This window comes from Salminus brasiliensis, chromosome 13, assembly GCF_030463535.1.
Source record: "Salminus brasiliensis chromosome 13, fSalBra1.hap2, whole genome shotgun sequence".
NCBI classification, from domain to species: Eukaryota; Metazoa; Chordata; class Actinopteri; order Characiformes; family Bryconidae; genus Salminus; species Salminus brasiliensis.
Genome location: NC_132890.1, coordinates 27249751 through 27260896, shown reverse-complemented (window position 1 = coordinate 27260896; position 11146 = coordinate 27249751). Strand labels below are relative to the sequence as shown.

The 11146-nt window shown below is 40.8% G+C and overlaps 1 pseudogene; it reads right to left on the bottom strand.

The window, feature by feature from the left end:
* Positions 1-1395: 1395 nt before the first annotated feature.
* Positions 1396-5784, bottom strand: LOC140575203 (trans-1,2-dihydrobenzene-1,2-diol dehydrogenase-like; annotated as a pseudogene).
* Positions 5785-11146: the final 5362 nt, after the last annotated feature.

The window sequence follows — 11146 nt, the reverse complement described above, 5'->3', positions numbered from 1 at the left end:
ATATGTCACTGTATGTGCAATGAATATAAATTATACAAAGATAAACAACAGTTTACATTTCTGAATTCAATTCTGAACTTTGTTGCAATTTTCTCATTTTGAGAAACTGGTGGTACTTTTTGAGGCCACAAAATAGTGAATTAAGACTACAAGACATTATTGTGACTGGAAATAATGAATTAAAGGTGAGCATCATGTCACCTTAAGGGCTTAGTAGCCAAAAAGTCTTTTACGCCCTCTGGTGGCTGGCTGCAGTACAACCTTTGACCCCGCCTAACCCCAGGTAAGTAAATGGAGCAAAAAGGAAACTTTCATTTAAAATGACACAACCAATAATTTTATTTGCCATTTATGTTCCGTCAATTCTGCCCCCTAACTCCACATTAATATCAAACATCAGTGCTTCTCTTCACATCAGACGTGTTTTCTAGGAGTTTTTAAGGAAATACAATTTTAATGGCAATAAATGGCCCACTGAGTCGTCATTGTTTGGTAATCACATTTTTTTCATTTCTAATGAGATCAAGTTCAGTCGTTGTGTGTGCTTACGGCAGGGACAGGCAGACAGCTTGCCACTAAGAAATATAGGGGAGGTTCAGCGAGGTCACACGGCCTCTGCTTTGGATCCAATTTTCATCTACTGTGCAAGCGCAAACCAGGTGGCCCCTTCCATTTTGGCCTTCTTGTGGCTTCAAAAAACGTCGTAGTGGGAGCGAACGGGTGTGTACTTTCCATTCTTGTATACCATCAATGGTTTACACGCCTAATAGTCTTCTGTACTAGATTGCCTCTGATCACAGAGTTGATTGTGTAGCGTTTGTGATTAGTTTGGCTTGTTATTTTGGCATGTGCTTGCCCTACTGTCCCTCAGCTTCCTAATAACACTCTGTACTTTAACTGGTGTTTGGTGTTTGGTCTGGCAGCAGGTCCAGAGAGAGAGCCAGAAAGTCTGATTTTCCCTGTAGCGGGTCATGACAGCAGTCATTCATGTCATACTCATGGTAAATTATTTACAGGCAGTTATTATAATCATACAGAATATTGTGGCTCTTTTTATTCATAATGACTCTTTCAATAGTTTCTTACCAGATTAGTGGCAGAATATTTCATTGAACTAAACCTTCATATGTGGATTTTCTCCAAAACAGTCTTTCATAACAAAAGATGTTTGGCTCATCAACTAAAACTAATTCATTACAGTTGATATGCTTCCAGGCCCGGAGGATATGAAGATGTTTAGGGAGCGTTTGTGTGAAAATAAGAAAGCGTGACAGAGAAGACATTTAATTTAGATGCCTTTTAAACAGGAGTAATTTAAACAGTCATATAAAGAGAAGATGAATGATTAGAACAGACAACACTGGCAATGCATGTGTTACGGTACTGTTCTGTTGCCGTGATGAAAACAGCTGTTAAACATGAATAAGCACTTTTCACAGTAAGCCTACATGCATTTGTGGTGGTCAGCTGGTCTATTCAGTGAATAGTAGCCAGTGCCTCGGTTAGCCGGTGTTGCTATCAGTGACTATGTGTGCAAAGAACTGATGCAGAATAGTGGAGGACATTCACTGGTGGTCCTGATCAAAAATGACTCCCACTTGCTGCCGCGCTTCATCCATGACTTCAGTGAGCAGTTCCAAATCTGCCAGGGTCATCCTGCTGTCCTTCAGGCCTATGGAAAAGGGAGCTGATGGTGGACCACCCAGACATACATTGTGCTGCATGTTTTCATTAATAAGCTCATTTTAAATGGGTTTAAAGCAAAGGAAACATTGAGCTGTATGTCTGTCTACTGATGTACTGTCTACATATTCCCAAAAAATACATGTTATGGGAAGACATTTCGATGTTTAAGACGTTTTTTAACACTACAATGAATTATAACTAATTATGGCTTTAACTGGACTTTCATTTTCAAGCACCCTTCTGAACTACCATTGTTAATTTGCTATGTTAAATTACAATGCCCTAAATAACAATAAGTTACCTTTGAGTAAGCACTGCCTGACTTCCTCAGCCTCGTAGCGGAGCCCTGTGCTGTTGGTGAAGTAGAGAGGCAGAGAGGGTTCTGAAAGAGGATACTGAGTCTGCTTCCCATTCACCTCCAGAGTTGTTGGACAATGCATGGGGAAAGCCACCTAGCACACACACACACACACACACACACACACAAAGTAGCTAGCTTTGTGAATATATACCAGATATATTCTCGTCAAGATGGTCCAAACGTAAGCCCACAAATCCTATAGAACAGGGTTATTAGTTACTTAATTAATACTTAACAGTTACTTAAATGTAGGTACTATATAATAACAATCCCACCAGACGAATAACTGAGTAGTAAGTCTGATGAAGATGTTAATAGGATTAAAGGAAGCCTACTTTGATGGTGCCTTTGGTGCCAGAGATGATGGCATTGTTGTGAAGAGCCACAGCAATAGAGAAAGCACACCAGGCCATCCGGTTCTGTGAAAACTTCAGAACCACCACCATTGACTCATCCACTCCTGAGTGAGTAGAGCAAGTAAGATCAATATAGAAATATAATCGAGCATTCAAAGTAATATTGAAACTTGTCTCTCTCTCTCTGAAAAACATTGATCATCTTCATCTACAGTGGCATTTGTCAAGGGGTGGGTAGAATATGCAACAAGTGAACAGTCCATTCTTAAAGGTCTTGTGTTAAAAGCAGGAAAACTGTCAATTGTAAGGATTTCAGCATCTTTGACAAGGACCAACGGTGAACCAGAAACAGGGTCATGAGCACTTAAGGCTCATTGATGTGAATCACTGAGGCCCTACCTCCCAACTTACAGGACTTAAAGCATCTGCTGCTAACGTCTTGGTGCCAGATACCACAGAACGCCTTCAGAGAGCTTGTGGAGTCTATGCCTCGAATAGCCAAAATATGTTGTGGGGGCACAAGGGGGACCTACTACATATTGGGCAGGTGGTAACATAACGTTACTGTTATGTCTGATCGGTGTACAGTATATATGTATGTTATTTAGTCATAAAATTCAAAATCCTGTGTCCATATACAGGTGAAGTATAATTTAATGGTCAGTTTAACTTTCATTTTTAATAACATCACTGCTACTACATCATGATTCTAGGCAGTTCTCACTCCCTACCTGTGTGAAGAACCACTCCTGTGGCGTGGATAGACTTTGGTCTCTCCCCCTTAAACACCATGAGTACGAACTGCAGGCAGTATACGCCGATGTCCAGCAGAGCGCCTCCTCCCAGCTCCTTCTCTACTGAGCGGGGGACGTGGAGCTGGGGGGAGCCGAAATAAGCTTTCACCAGCTTTACCTCTCCAACAGCATCCTCAGCCAGCAGCCTGCCTACCTCAGTGTACACAGGAAAACACCTCGACCACACAGCCTGGGCAAAAAACAGAGGAATATATCAAAGAGAGCAGCTGAAAACAAGGCTTTAAAGTTTATACATTTCATTTACTCAATTTTCCTCATAGCCAAAATGTAGTTCGTCGGTTTGGTGTCTGAAGTTTGCTTCTTTAGTTTTGCACTGGCGCTACGTGACAGTAAGTGCACAATAATGCAATAAGTTCATAATGGAAGTTCATACCTCAAACAGACTAGGTTATTTGCTGGTTTGGGATATTGAATGCCATTCTGCTATCTACAGACAGCTGCTGGTAGAAACAGATAGTACTCGTTGGTCAGTCCCTCATTTACACTGGGGCTCTGTCAAACATACAGTCTAATGAAATGCTCTGTAAAACATACAGTATAATAAAATGCAGCATAAATTAACATAATGTAAATGTGGTGTTGTGGTGGCTTAGTGGTTAGAATGCTGGGTTATTGATCACAGGGTTCAATACCCAGATCTGCTAAGCTGCCACTGGCCACGGCTTTGGAACAAGTTATTCAAACCTCTTTACTTCAGGGGAACATGAAGAGTAAAAAATGTATTTATAAATCTAAATGTGTAAACGATAAAAGCATATTATCACATCATAATTAACATAATTAATTAAATGTTTAAAGCAATAAAACAATGTTAACTCATCAATAATAACCTCAAATACACTCATTTATGTGGTTTCTGATACTGTATAATACACAGTTATCTGTTAGAAAGGATATCAAGTACAGATGTCTAGATTCATGCACTCGGCTGCTGTGAACTGTTCAGTACTGTAATTTGCTGTGTTAATGTATCTGAATGCCACAGCCAATAAATAACAAGTAAAGAAAGGGAATGTGGACCTTGCTCTCTTTGTGTTTGCCTGTTCGTGGACAGTGATTGTAGTAATCCATCAGTTTACAACAATTACAGAAGAACAGTAATTTAGTAGGGCTTCCATTTACCACCAATTAAGGCCTGTGTCTGTCCATCCAATTAATGTCGGTTCCTCTTTAATTCTGTGGTAAATGGCTTACATGTACATTTCTTTTTAACTCCTTAAACATTATCATGCATGTCCACTCTGTAATGATCATCATTGAGTAACTACATGAAAAACATAACAACTATGCATAATGATGGATTTATTAAGTTTGGGAGAGTTGGCACGTGACAAATCAATCAGTTACATGTTAAAGGGCCCATCTCCTTAATTTTCTATTTTTAAGTCTACTAAGGATGTTTGTGTAGATTCATGAACAGAAATAAGTTATAAGTCATCTACATGACCATTATTTAATCTTTTTAAAACACATTTGCAATTAAATCAAAGCTGCAAACTGAATATGATATGCTGAATGTAAATGCATTGATTTTTGTGATGTCACAAAAACTGAATTCAAATCAGGCTGTTGTTTTAGTCTTCATCTATACAACGTGGTCTTTAACCACTTACAAACTTCTATTACCTGCGAATAGCCCCACCAGTGTGTTCAGAAGTGTGCACGCAGTTACTGTGCATGTAGTTACGGAATGATACACCTTAGTGTGTAATAAGCCCTTTTCTGTTTTAAGGGGTTAAACAAAAAGTCTCGAGCATCGTATTTATGAAATGATCTTAGCCTCAATTTACCAGATTGATCCATTTCTAGTTTGTTTTAGTTCAATTAGACAATAGAATAATCAACAGCTTACATAATTATTTCATCTAAGAATCCATCTGACATTCATTTAAATGCTATTAATGAGACATCATTTGTGAGCGCAACTTTCAGTCCAGTAAATGAGGCCACAGGATTTAATCTTACAGATGACTGGAAAATGTGTACCTCCATGAAAAAGACGTTGCTCTTCCTGGACGCAGTGATGAGCTGCTTGACCTGCCTGAGGTTCATGGCAAAGGGCTTCTCGCACAGCACATTCCTCCCAGCATCCAGGAACAGCAGACCCACCTACAGGTGCTCAGTGTGGAGGACACCAATGTATATGATATCTGTAGGAGTGTGAACACATACACACACATTGAGGAATACACACATAGACAGAGTTCCCTTAAACCCATATGTGGGCACTGTGTGTGAGACATTATTAAACCCTTACTGCCCAGTAAAGTATATTCACCAATATTTGGGTCATCAGCAAGCTCCTGGTAGCTCCCATAAGCCTTGGGTATTCCATGAGTCTAAGCAAATGCTTGTGCTCCCTCCAGGCTCCTCGCAGCCACCGCTGTTATCTGGAGCAAACAGACACATGAAGTCCAGTAATCAGCTGTGTATTGCCAGGTGTGAATGTGTATGGGCACTGGGTACAGAGAGGTACCTGATGATCCCTGGCTGGCAGTGTTTTCAGGGCCACGCAGAAGTCATGGCTGATCTTGCCTGCTCCGCAGATGCCCCATCGGGTAGCCATACTAGCAGAGGAACTGCCAGGCTGGTCGTTTTCGAGTTCAGAATCAAAAACGGCTTGCTGCTTCCTCGTTCGGGTTCCTCTTCGGATAATTTATACACAGACGGCTGTACAAAGTCTCCTCGCACCCTGCAAATGTTTGCCAAATCTGCCAATTTAAGCACTGTCCAAACAAGCCAGGAGGCAAAGCTGGGAAAGCTGTAAAAAGATTCCTCTGGATTCTTCCCAACCCTTTCCAACGGACAGTAGACTTTCTAAAGCCTGCTCATATAGCTGCAGGGAGTCTGCAAATAGTACAACACCAACATTTTGATAATCATTGATTTAAAAACAATTTCGTCATAACAAAACATGATACACAAAGGGGAAGCAATCATGAATAGATGCTTGGAGTAAAGATTTCCAGCAGTAATCCTAGAATGGCCTTCAATCATTACCAACCAAGGACCAACAGGCACCCCTAGGCAATAAGAAACACCTGTTAGCCACATGTTTCAGTATTTTGTCAAAAAAAAACGTCAGTATAAAGTAAAAACTATAGTAAACAAAAAATGACCTTATCATTTTAATGCTTAGTTAACTGTATACAAAGCAGAATAATGTCACTTATATAACAATTATATACCGTTGTTTTAAGTGACATAATTTGTTGATTTTAGAAGTAAGAATCTCATACACAACCTCATCAGCCATTCATAAATCCTTGTTTGTTTGTAAACTATGGTCCAGAGGAGATCATAGTTCACAAGTGTGTGTGTGTGTGTGTGTTTTATGTTTTATAGGTTGCAGTAGTGCTAAGGCTACACACACTAATCAGTCAGAGGCTAATAATCTGCAGCCGAACAAGAAACAGGTCACTGCTCCTCAGCCAGACATGCAGTTCATGGTGAAAAACATGCTCACCCATAATGACTAGGCAGAAACACGGGTGATCAAAGTCACCTATGATTAATCTCTGCAGTTCAACAGGACGAGCAGCTGCTCCTGGATCTTGCAAACCAAGACAGGTTAGTGTCATATTTCCAGACATGTTAAATACATTTATCATAACAGGATAATACATGTTGACGTACACATTCTTTATTTTGCCACATGACCTGTCTCATCCATCCCAGCTTTGAGGAAACCTCTACACCATCTCAAGGCCTGTTTCATTTCTTAATCAGTCCGACTGTAGTATAGTAGACGACCCCTCGGAACAACGACCAAAACAGTTATTCCGTCTTACTAATCTATTTTACATAACCAATCAAGACTACAGTTACCATAGTGATTCTCCTTAACCACTACAGTTCCCACAATCCCATGCAAATCTAACAGCTTACAGTTTAAGGTGTCCGGGTGGCACATGCTGTACCAAACCGTGACCCCCGTACCATGTTGGTTCGTTATGAATACATGTACAGTTACATGCCTAATATCTGCCTGTCTGTCTGTCTGTTTGTATGTCTGACCATCTGACCATCTGTATATATATATATATATATATATATATATATATAATTATTATTATTATTATTATTGTATCTATGTTTTGTTGACAACCTTCCAGACTGGACCCTTTTTTTCACCATAATTTGGAAAGAATTGCAATAAACCCATATTTCGAGTATTCTGCACACATTGGCCACTAGGTGGTAGTGGGCAGTCACAGTAGATACAGTAGAACTGTATAAAGTGCCACACTTTATTTTGCTTTCAGTAAAAAGACAGAAGAAGAAAACAGAGCTCATTTCAAACATGAGCCTCTTTTAAGCAGCAGTGGGATGTTCTGTCAGGATGAGAAATAGGTCAGCTATGCAATAGACAGATTCCCCAGTGTCTATCCATATTATCTCACACTAACAACAACAAAAAATAAATAATGATGGATATTTATTTTTTGCTCTCTTTTTATGTTCTTCCATCTACAGACATCATGAACTGTTGAACTGATGAACTGAGCCGTGAGACAGCTCCAGTCCCCGAACCCCTGCATGTTTTACTAATGCCCACCTGTAGCATCCAATCATCCATCCTGGCTGAAGAAACACAATCCAAGACTATTTGGTGTGCATTGATATTGCATCCCTTGTGGAGCGTGACAGGGGGGAAATACTTACCGTCTGCTGGCCCTCCTCTTCCTTCTCTGTCTCTGCCCCTGATGCATTCTGGGATCTTGTGTCGTTGTCATAGCGACAAGGTAGCAGCTGGGCAATTTGCATGCAAATGAGCTAGGGGCTCAGGCCAGCGGCAGCACCTGGTTGCCATGGGAATGCCCGCTTCTCCAAACTCAACATTTTTTGTGTACTTGTGTGTATGTGCGGGAGGGTGAAATGATGTGGATGGGGAGCCTCTGTGTGTGTGCATGAGTGGTTTGACTGGTCTGACTGGTGAGTGACTAGGAATGGCCTTTCCCCTCCATCCATCCCTGTGGGCTGGACTCACCTGTGGTCAGAAACGTCTTTGATCTGCCTTTGTTCGATAAGGTCAGCAAAAGATGAGAAGTGGTCAGATAGAGGGTAATCTAGTCTGTGGTTATACGATTACTAGCTAACTAAGCTAAAACCTAACTAGCAAAAAAACAACACTACTAAACCCCAGCTAGCTGTTATGAATAGCCTGCCTTAACACACCATGAGAGATTTATATTTAGTAGATTAATTTGTAAGGGAGTATATCACTGCTGTCCAATGAAAAACATGTATCTCCATTTTTGTTCATTATTATTTTTCTCCATGGTTTGAACCCTGTAGCTGCTCTGTACACTGTGTAAATAATTCTGGATAAATAGACCAATAGAAATGCTCTAAATTACTTTGCTCTAATTTTATATTGACATTTCATTAAAAGATAAGAACTGTTTTGTCTTCACCTGTAAAGTCACTATTTTGGAAATACATATTTTTCACTGCACAGCGACAATACATGAATTGACCCTGTCAGAACTAATCCTTTTATTCATTTTTACATAATTTGAAAAGACAAAATGTCCATTATATTATGTCAGAAATTCATGATGAATGGACCAATGGAAAATGTCCAACATCAACTTCCATTAGGAATTAAGACATTTTCTCCTTGTCCTTGTATTGTCATTCTGAAAATACAAGGTTTTGTTCTGACAGTGACAAAATGCTAGATGTTTCCTAGTGGATCTAACGCATACTGTATGTCATCACATGGACTATACCTCTGTTGAGGAGACAGAGTACACTGAGTGAAACCTTCTGTAGAGTACTAGCCAGTTTTAGTGTAAATAGTGTGTTAGTACAACAGGACTGAGTGCATTGTTAAGACCAAGATGGTGTTCGAAATGTCTAGAAACTAGAAACGTCAAAAAAAGGAAGGTGTGGAATGTTGCACTTAGCAGCCGCCATGCATAACAGGAGAAGAGGCGCCATCAGGGCCATTGAGCTGTGAGCCAGATCAGAGACAGAGTCAGGTGGCAGTGACATGGACCAAAACAGGGACAGGGCCAAGAACAAGTGCGAGAACAGCTGCAAGAAAAAGAACGATCACAAAGAAGTTGGAAGGCGCACCAGAAACACCCAAGGATGTTCTCAAAGAACAGAATGTGGCTCAGTGTTGAAAGTAGAGAAAGATACTGATGCTGGAGCTAAATCTGTTGGAGGTATCAAGGTTAAAATAAGGAAAGGAGAGATGGGTCCCCCTTGTGAGTCTTGGTTCCTCCCAAGCTTTCTTCCTCCAGCTCTGAGGGAGTTTTTCCTTGCTACTGTCGCTGTTGGCTTGCTCACTGGGGTCTTGCATCCTTCATGTCTTACGTTATTTCTTTTTTGTCTCTGTCTTTTACTAATTACTAATTATGTAAAGCTGCTTTGTGACGACAACAGTTGTAAAAAGTGCTAACCAAATAAATCTGACTTGTCTTGACTGGACAGGGAACTGAACTAATTGACAGGAACAGAAACGGGATCTGGAGCTATGCGACCAACACAGTCACGTGTAGCATGGTGGGGCTGGAGAGGGTAAACTGTCAGGATCCATAGGGTCACCAAGGGAGATCTAGCACCCTGGAGAGTTCAAGTTCAACACACTTGGCTCTAATGTTCAGTTACTCCTGAAGGCCTGCAGTACCTGGATCTGATGTGAGATTAGGGTTGGAGTGAAAGACCAGGATTAGATAGAGACTTGAGAATGTCAAAGATGTGACAGATCAGAGGATCTGCGAGCTAGAGTAGTCCACGGGTAGCAGGGCCTCCAGACCTTGGTGTTCGCAAATGTCTTAGACCCATATTTTATTCACAACAGAACATAGAACATGTCAGATGTTGAAAAAAATAAATTCAAGGGTCTTGTCCAACTTTGTGTAGCATTCTCTCTTTTAACAGCAATCTGTAAACGTCTGGGAAGTAAGGTGACCAATTGCTGGAGTTTTGGGAGAGGACTGTTGTCACAGTCTTGTGCGATGTAGGATTTCAGCTGCTTAACAGTCCAGAGTCTTCTTTGCCAGATTTGCGTTTCATGATGCACCAAATGTTTTTCTTCTTTTGAGAAGCCATGCTGTGTGTGGTTTTGCATTGTCTTGCTGAAATATGCAAGGCCTTCCCTGAGAGAGACATAGTCTGGATGGAAGCATATGCTCTTCTTTAACCTCTACATACTGTTCAGCATTGATAGTGTAAGATGTGTAGATGTATGAGATGCACACACCATAGGCAGTAATGCAACCCTGTACCATCAGAGATGCAGGCTTTTAAACTGTGCACTGATAACAAGCTGGATGGTCCCTCTCCTCTGGAGTCCGCAGGACACGGTGCCCGTTCGTCCCAAAAAGAATTTCACATCTTGATTCACATCTGACCACAGAACAGTTTTCCATTTTGCCTCAGTCCATTTTAAATGAGCTTTGGCCCAGAGAAGACGGTGGCGTTTCTGGATCGTGTTGACATATGGCTTCTTCTTTGCCTGATGCAGCTTAACTTGTGTAACAGCAGTTGTGGATTGCATTTTGAACTGTGTTCACAGACAGTGATTTCTGAAAGTGTTCCCGAGCCCATGCAGTGATTTCCAGCACATCCAGCACACAATCATGCCTGTTTTGAATGCAGTGCCGTCTAAGGGCCCGAAGATCACCAGCATCCAATATTGACCATTGGTCTTTTCCCTTGAGATTTCTTCAGATTCTCCGAATTTTTTGAAGGTCATGTAATGTAGATGGTGGGATATCCAAAGTCTTTGCAATTTTACTCTAAGAACCATTTTTCTGAAATTGTTCCACAATTTTAAGATGCAGTTTTTCACAGATTGGTGGACCTCTGCCCATCTTTGCTTCTGAGAAACTCTGCCTCTCTAAAATGTTTTTTATACCATGTGAGGTTGTTGCAATTTGCTCATCCAACCATTTTTATTTTTTAGCACCATT